Source organism: Pseudochaenichthys georgianus, chromosome 18 (genome assembly GCF_902827115.2).
Source record: "Pseudochaenichthys georgianus chromosome 18, fPseGeo1.2, whole genome shotgun sequence".
Taxonomy (NCBI): domain Eukaryota; kingdom Metazoa; phylum Chordata; class Actinopteri; order Perciformes; family Channichthyidae; genus Pseudochaenichthys; species Pseudochaenichthys georgianus.
Window position 1 is genome coordinate 9,568,690 of NC_047520.1, and position 7,419 is coordinate 9,576,108.

General features: G+C 41.2%; 1 long non-coding RNA gene across 1 annotated transcript; it reads left to right on the forward strand.

The window, feature by feature from the left end:
• The first annotated feature begins 1,017 nt into the window (after positions 1–1,017).
• On the forward strand, positions 1,018–2,302 carry LOC139435706 (uncharacterized). The gene is made up of 3 exons (XR_011644919.1): positions 1,018–1,263; positions 1,614–1,705; positions 2,083–2,302. It is a non-coding gene; the product is annotated as an uncharacterized lncRNA (long non-coding RNA).
• The last annotated feature ends 5,117 nt before the right edge of the window (positions 2,303–7,419 follow it).

Here is a 7,419-nt window from a genome sequence, read left to right on the forward strand (position 1 = left end):
AACGTTTTTACCAGTATTGGATTCAGTATCTGCTTTACATGAATGTCTCTGACCAGTGCCTAAAGAGTTTGGATACTGTGTTCCATTGAGCATTGTTTTATTACATATATATATTGTGAGTTTGGAATAAATATGCACTTTATGAAAATTATTAGTTGGTTACTGTTAGTAAAAAACAATAGGGTTAATACTGAATGTTTGTTACACTTGGATATGTTTTCATTGGACATTCAATTCAATACCTTTATTTATCCAGTTAAAATCCCATTGATATCAATGATATCTTTTTCAAGGGAGACCTGCAGCAGTAGGTTCCACATGAAGACATACAAACATAAACAACAGAACAACATATCTATCCACATGTACAGGTACCAACAGCATCTGATTGTGTAGCATCCAACCAAGCTTTAAAAACATGTAGTGGTACTAGCTTGGTAGTTTCCCATTCTTTTTGCAGACTGTTCCAAGTTAGTGGAGCTGCACATCTAAAAGCTTTCTTCCATAAGACAGTCCTAGCACTTGGCACATTTAATAAAACCACAGCATGCAATCTCAGGCAATAAGTACTTTCAATTCGCAGAGAGATCAGGGAGCAGATGATCATTTTCGGAGACTTTGCACACGTTTTCACAAACATGTTCACGCTAGGAGTACTTCCAGTCGCTTCGTCTTGATCTGTAGATGTGATTTGATGTGTCGTGTGTCTCCCAACTCCTCTCCAAAGTTCAGATACTATATAAAAAGTACTATATAAAAGGTAAATAAAACATTAAACAATGACAAAATAACAACCTGAAAGATATGTATTCTATCTACACATTTCGTAATTATCTAATCTAGTGGCCTTATAAAAGTGTTGGCTGAAGTAACGCAGAATATATATATTTTTTAATTGTAAATAATTAGAAACATTATTTATGTGCACAAGTACACACACATAACAAGCTGTCCCGAGTTCCTCCGGCTGCAGTTCCGCAGACGGCCGGTGTGTGGCAGCAGAGCGCTGGGAGCAGAGGGAGGTGAGTAGACGGATATGACGGATGACGGGTGCGACGGAAATACACCCGAACATATCTGGTACCCCGAACACATAGACATATTATTATTATATGTCTATGCCCCGAACACATCTGGTACCTACACCCATAGATATATATAAACACTAGATGGCTCATGGGAGATTTTCCAGCGTAGCTGACCGGCCGCCATCTTGCTACAGTCAACAGTTACTCTGATTCGCGTTATGGTAGCTGTTGTCAGGTGAGTGATCTGCACAAAAATACTCTCAACTCACTGAAATCTTGACTGATTTACAAACGGTTTGGTTTATTATAAACATGATTAGCATGGCTATGATACAGGATGCTTGGACATGTTGAAATTGCAGCTTTTCTTTGTGTATGTGGTTGTATTTATTAGCTGGCTAATAACAAGAGGCTGTCAGTGAGACCTAGTATTACAAAGTTGACCCACAACTCCACCAGTGGGAGAGGCAGAACTGCTCTTTCTTTCAACACAACTTAAGTTACACATGATTTCTTCCAAGTGGTTTGGCTTGTTAAAAACATCTTGCATTATGATACAGGAATTTGCTGGCTTTGTGTTTACAGAAGTACCTGACTATGCCGGACTTTTGTGCAGCCTACGGATGCTCTAATCACCGCAGTCTGGAAACAAGAACCCGTGGGATCACCTTTCACGTGTAAGATATGACAATATTATGACTACAATTAGGATAATCGTTAATTACTTAGTGGATGTATGTACATTACAAGTCCTGCTACACAGGATCAATGGGGCTATGTGAGATAATAGTATTGCAAGATTGTTGTTGACCCAGCCTCTTTAGAATATGTTGTTACCATTTCTTTACACAATTATTTAATGTTTCTATTGGACACCTTTTTTATTACTCTTAGTGTGGTTGTCTTATTCTTAAAGTAGGCTATACATACATGCATACATACCAAAAATATGATAATTTCGGTGTGTATTTTTGTCCTACCCTTAATGTTAAAGGAAAGAAGGGAGGAACATGTTGACAATAATTTATCTGGCTACCTTTCTCATGTTTTTAAGGTTTCCCAAAACCAAAGAGAGGAGGAGGCAGTGGGAACTCGCCCAAAGAAGGGACGGTTTTGTTTCCTGTGACAGGACACTGCTCTGCAGTGAGCACTTCAGGAGTGAGGAGCTGGCAGGAGACGCAGCACTATGTTCCCCACATATGTTTATGTTTGCTCAGTCTAATAAACCCATAACATGGTTGTGAAAGAATACCAAAGCTGAGGCTGGACGGTGATTGATTGTTGGTGTGCCATGTGTTCTTCTTAATAATAATAATACATTTATTTTGGGGGGCCGCCTTTCATAACACCCAAGGACACATAGGATAGTTTATGTTTAAATTGTTCCCTATATTGCATAGGGGCAATATAGGGAACAATTTAAACAGTGGATTTTGTGATATATCAGCCGGGGTGAGACAAGACAAACCACAAATGGACTACAGAAGGACACAAAAGGACACATGGTACAGTTTATATTATTCTTGGTCTTTTGTCAATAACATATTTCAAAGGTTCTGGATTTGTTTACAAATCTAGAAACTAAATACAAAACTAGGATGATATGAAGATCTCATGTCAAAAATAATTGTGATAAATTAGACAGAACTGGCCTGTCTGTGAGCACATTTTATGTTGGTTTGGTTCTTCTGATAAAGGTGTGGTGAATATCTAAATAATATACCAACATATGCTATTGTCATTAGTTGTGTCCCTGTTCTTAAAGCTAAGGCATTGCTAAATTAACAACTCTTGGCTTACAGAGTGGTAACATGAGACCGATTTTTATATATAAAATATAAATGTATTTTAATTTTATAATTTATTTGAAATATTAACAATATAATAAAATAAATGGAAATATATACACCGGCAAATATTTAATATAAATACCTTGTGTGTGTGCAGGGGTGGACTGGCCATCTGGCATACCGGGCATTTTCCCGGTGGGCCGACACGTCATTTCTTTTTTTTTTCTGAAGTCCCGGCCCATAAGACGGGTATATTGGCCCTCTGTTTAAATGTTTTTAGTAATTGACACTGGGCCGGCCCAATCAAATCTTTAATCACCTCCCCCTTTGGGCCGCTCGGTGTGCATCATTAAATCACGCCCCCAGGAGGTGAGCCGGCCGTTGAAGCCAAACTTCCTTTTTTTTCGAGAAAAAAAAAAGTTCGAGTTAGAAATGGCGAAGGCGAAGGCCAAGCGAAAAGGGAGAGCAGAACAATTGCGGGCAAGAAAAAAGCAGGCCCTTCGTGCTGATGCTGCCGCTTGTGTCAAAATAACCGACATGTTTAGTACAGGTGCAGGTCCATCTTCTTCTAACCCGTGGCCGATATTGGTGGTGAGGAAGATGATGAGAGGGAGAGAGATCAGCGCGAGTGGGGAGAGCGAGGAGAACTGGCGGTAAGCAGAAGCTAAGAAAATTAGGAAAATATTATTATTAAGGTTATGATACTCTGTAATTCTGGAACCCATTAATATCCCTTTGATGAAGCACTAATAAGACAAATATTATAAGAGAAACATTCGTTAGCCTCCAAGCTAGTAAGCTGGCTTTTTTAGGTTTTCCCTGGCAAGTTAAAATATAGCTTAATGGGACTCTGATACGTTGTCTCATTGAAAGTTAACCAACATTCATGAACAATTACTGTCAGCTGGCAGCTTGTTTTGTTTAGTGTATTTACTTATTTGGTTATAAGGGCAACAGTGGTCTTTTGGGACCTGAAGAAAATGTTTATAGTCAGCTTGTTGTGGTAGTTTTGATTGACAATATATAGAATGAATAATATAGAAATAGATAAAAAATGGAGGCACACATGTAGTTTTGACCATTAACTGTGTGGTATTGTTATGTCAATGCCTATTTGTATGGACCTCTATCAGGGAATCCATTCATTCTGTATCATTGTGTTGAGCCAGGTAGCATCCCCAGAGGAGGAGAGTGAGGAGAGCAAAGAGCAGGAGGACATAGATTACTTTGCCCGCCCCGAGCCATCTATGTTACAGATGTTTTTAGAACAGCACCCACAACAACATACCAGAAATCCAGTTGTGCAGACGGTATTCACCTGTAAAGATGGCACCAGCAGAAAGTGGCGTCATATTGCAAGGGACGTCATATGTTGTTTTGTTTTGTATGTCTTTATAACTGGAATGTCAGATTGGAGGCACGCACACCAGCGTACAGAGGAGCACAAAAAGAGCATTACACATTCAACCTGTGCTGAAGCTTTTTTCTTACGGTGCTCTAAAGCAGACATCGAAAGCATGTTTGCTGGCAGTCAGATGTCTGCTCATAGGGAACAAGTCCGAAAGAGACGTCAGGTTTTGGAGTATGTGGTGGATGTGGTGAAAGTGCAGGCAGGTGGAGAATGAGGGAGCATATATGCTAGCTGACAACACCGTGGACCACGGTAACTTTTTGGAGCTCATCCTTTTATTAGGAAAGTATGATGTCTGGTTAAAAGAGCATCTGGATGATTGCGTAGAGAAGAGCAAGAAATTGCACCAATCCAGTGGAACAAAAGGTAGAGGGTCTCTCATCCCCCTACTCTCCAAAACTACTGTTAACTCCATCATAGAAACTGTTCGTAGTCTAATCAAAGAAAGTATCTCCAGTGATGTCCAGAAGGCCGGAATGTCTTCTGTTCAGCTGGACACAACACAAGACATAACTTCTCAGGATCAGTGTTCAGTAATCTTAAAATATGTCAATGAGACTGTGCAAGAGAGGCTTGTGGCTTTAGTGAAGTGCCACGCATCCACCGGACAATACTTCAAGCATCTGAAACTGGACAAGGGCATGTGTGTATAGGTAATGCAACGGATGGAGCATCCAATATGAAAGGCCGGTACAAAGGATTTTCTGCACTGATGACCTCCCAGTCACCCACTCATGTCCATGTGTGGTGCTATGCTCATGTTCTTAATCTTGTCCTGGCTGAAACTACCCAAAATGTCATCGAATGTGGAACACTTTTCAACCTAATCAATGACATAGCAGTGTTTATCAGGGAGTCATATCAGAGCGTCAATCTGTGGGAGAAACAAGCCCAAGAAAAGATGCCGTCGACTCATCCTGTAGACTCATCTGGTCCTATCTCTATCGTGTTGTCATAGAAAGGGGAGGCAGGGCACTATAGGGTCCCCCCCCCTTAAATTAACTAGAAGTCATCATTTAAGGGGTTATTTTTAAAACTTTTCTTCTGGGGGGTGGGCATACCCCCCCAGACATTATATTACATTGCATTTAGCTGAGGATTTTATCCAAAGCGACTTACAATAAGTGCGTTCCACCAGGAAGACACAACCTTGAAGAAAACAGAATCATAAAGTACATCAGGTTTCATAGAGCCAAACATTTCAAGTGCTACTCAACTGGCTTTAGATAAGCCAGTCCTTTAGTATATAAGTGCTTTGTTAACAATTCTATCGCTCGAAGTGGAGTCGAAAGAGATGAATTTTCAGTCTGGAAGATGTGTAAGCTTTCTGCTGTCCTGATTTCAATGGGGAGCTCATTCCACCATTTTGGAGCCAGGATAGCAAACCCACGTGTTTTTGCTGATGGGAACTTGGTTTGGCCTACCTGCCTGTCAGCCTTCCATCTGTGCACAAACTTATCTTGTGCCCTCATTGGTCATGTGCGCGTTCGTGTGTGGTGGAGGAGTGGCTCTGTAAGGAAGTCTGAAGTTGGTGCATCATGGCATGTGGCTCATTAAAAAATAAGTACAGCTATTGTCTCCCTCTTGTATAACTGGTGCCCCACCTGCAGCAGGTAATGCAGGGTTGCCAACTCTCACGCATCTAGCGTATGACACACGCTTTCACTCTCAATCTCACGCTCTCACGCTGCCCAAACTATTCTCAAGCCAAAAACAAGATGAACCGGTGATCGTCTTTTGTTGGTTATTTACAATGTTGAGTTGACAGCTGCTCAAGTTGTTGATCCGCTCCCTCCCCGCCTCCACCACCATCAGACCCCCCTATTAGTGCTCGGTCACTGTTCGCTTTGTGAGAGGGTTTGAAGGTCTAATTTCTAATGATTGATAGTTACACATACTTGTTGTATGTATTAGTTTAGTTTGCCCCTGGTACGTAAAAAGGATAATAATAGCGTTTTTTTAAATTATACTGAGTTATTCTTCTTGTCAATAACCGCTACTATTTGTTTGTTTTATGGATTTGGGCCGGCTGGGTCTAAATGCCAGGGCCGATTTGCTGTCCCAGTCCAGCCCTGTGTGTGTGTGTGTATAGCTATTGCTTTATCTGATTAATGTTATTTTCATATGAAAGTCCATGATTATAAGTATGCAGTATCATAACTACATCTTTGATGTTTATAAAAAACCAAACCGTTTGAAAATTGGTTGAAAATTGAGCAAGCTATGGTTATTTAAATAGTAAACCATAATGTTATGAATGAGAGAACTGCCTGTAGCAAGATGGCGGCCAAGTGGCAACGTCGGTCTCCATTGGCCAGCAGCGCGGGTGAGTCATCTAGTGTTTATATATATCTATGCCTACACCGGTCTCAAGTCAGCACCGCTGCAGACTCGCTGTTTGAGGGCTTGATAGCCCACTCCCCCTCCACACTCGTTGCTTTGGAACAGCCCTCAATATGGCGGACCCTCCGCGTGAACGCGCAAACGGAGGGGTAGGGTGTAGGTGTAGGGGTAGGGGGTAGGGTGTAGGGGGCGGTTTGGGAATGGGCCTGACTGTGGGGTAAGGTGAGGCACAGATGAGCTCTGACTCACCTCAGAATGCGTCACCCCACAGAAACTGGCTGGAGCGCGGGCCCTAAGCGCATGCCTGCAGCATCTCACTGTATGTCACCAATTTAATGTTTGTAGATCCCTTTATTACATTTATCCTCGCCATCCATAGTCTCTAAATAACTTATTTCACGTATATGATATTTAGAATCGCTGGTCTCATCATACAACGGCAATGAAAAAAGCACCAGGGGAGGCAGCCATAACCTCTGCGCACTGAAGGGGGCGCAAGTGAGCCCACATGTTCTTGTTGCTAGTGTTATTCTACGCAGAGACCGTAGACGCAAACAACAAACTAGACTAAGGAGGAGGACTTTTACAAAAAAGTAATAGAGATTGTTGTCCAGAAGGATAGCATGGACTTTATCTTCAAGTCAAGGTAAGACCCCAATTGTAATGAAAATGGGATCTTACTAAGAAAGAACAATCCAATATTTAGATTTTGGGTATCCTTTTATTGAACAGTCTGTTTAAAATGAATCGAAGCATCCGACTAAAAAAGCTTTTGAAAATAACCGAATATTTCGATAAAGGTCAAAATATAATATTTTTAAATCTGACTCATGTCACTGGTAGAGAC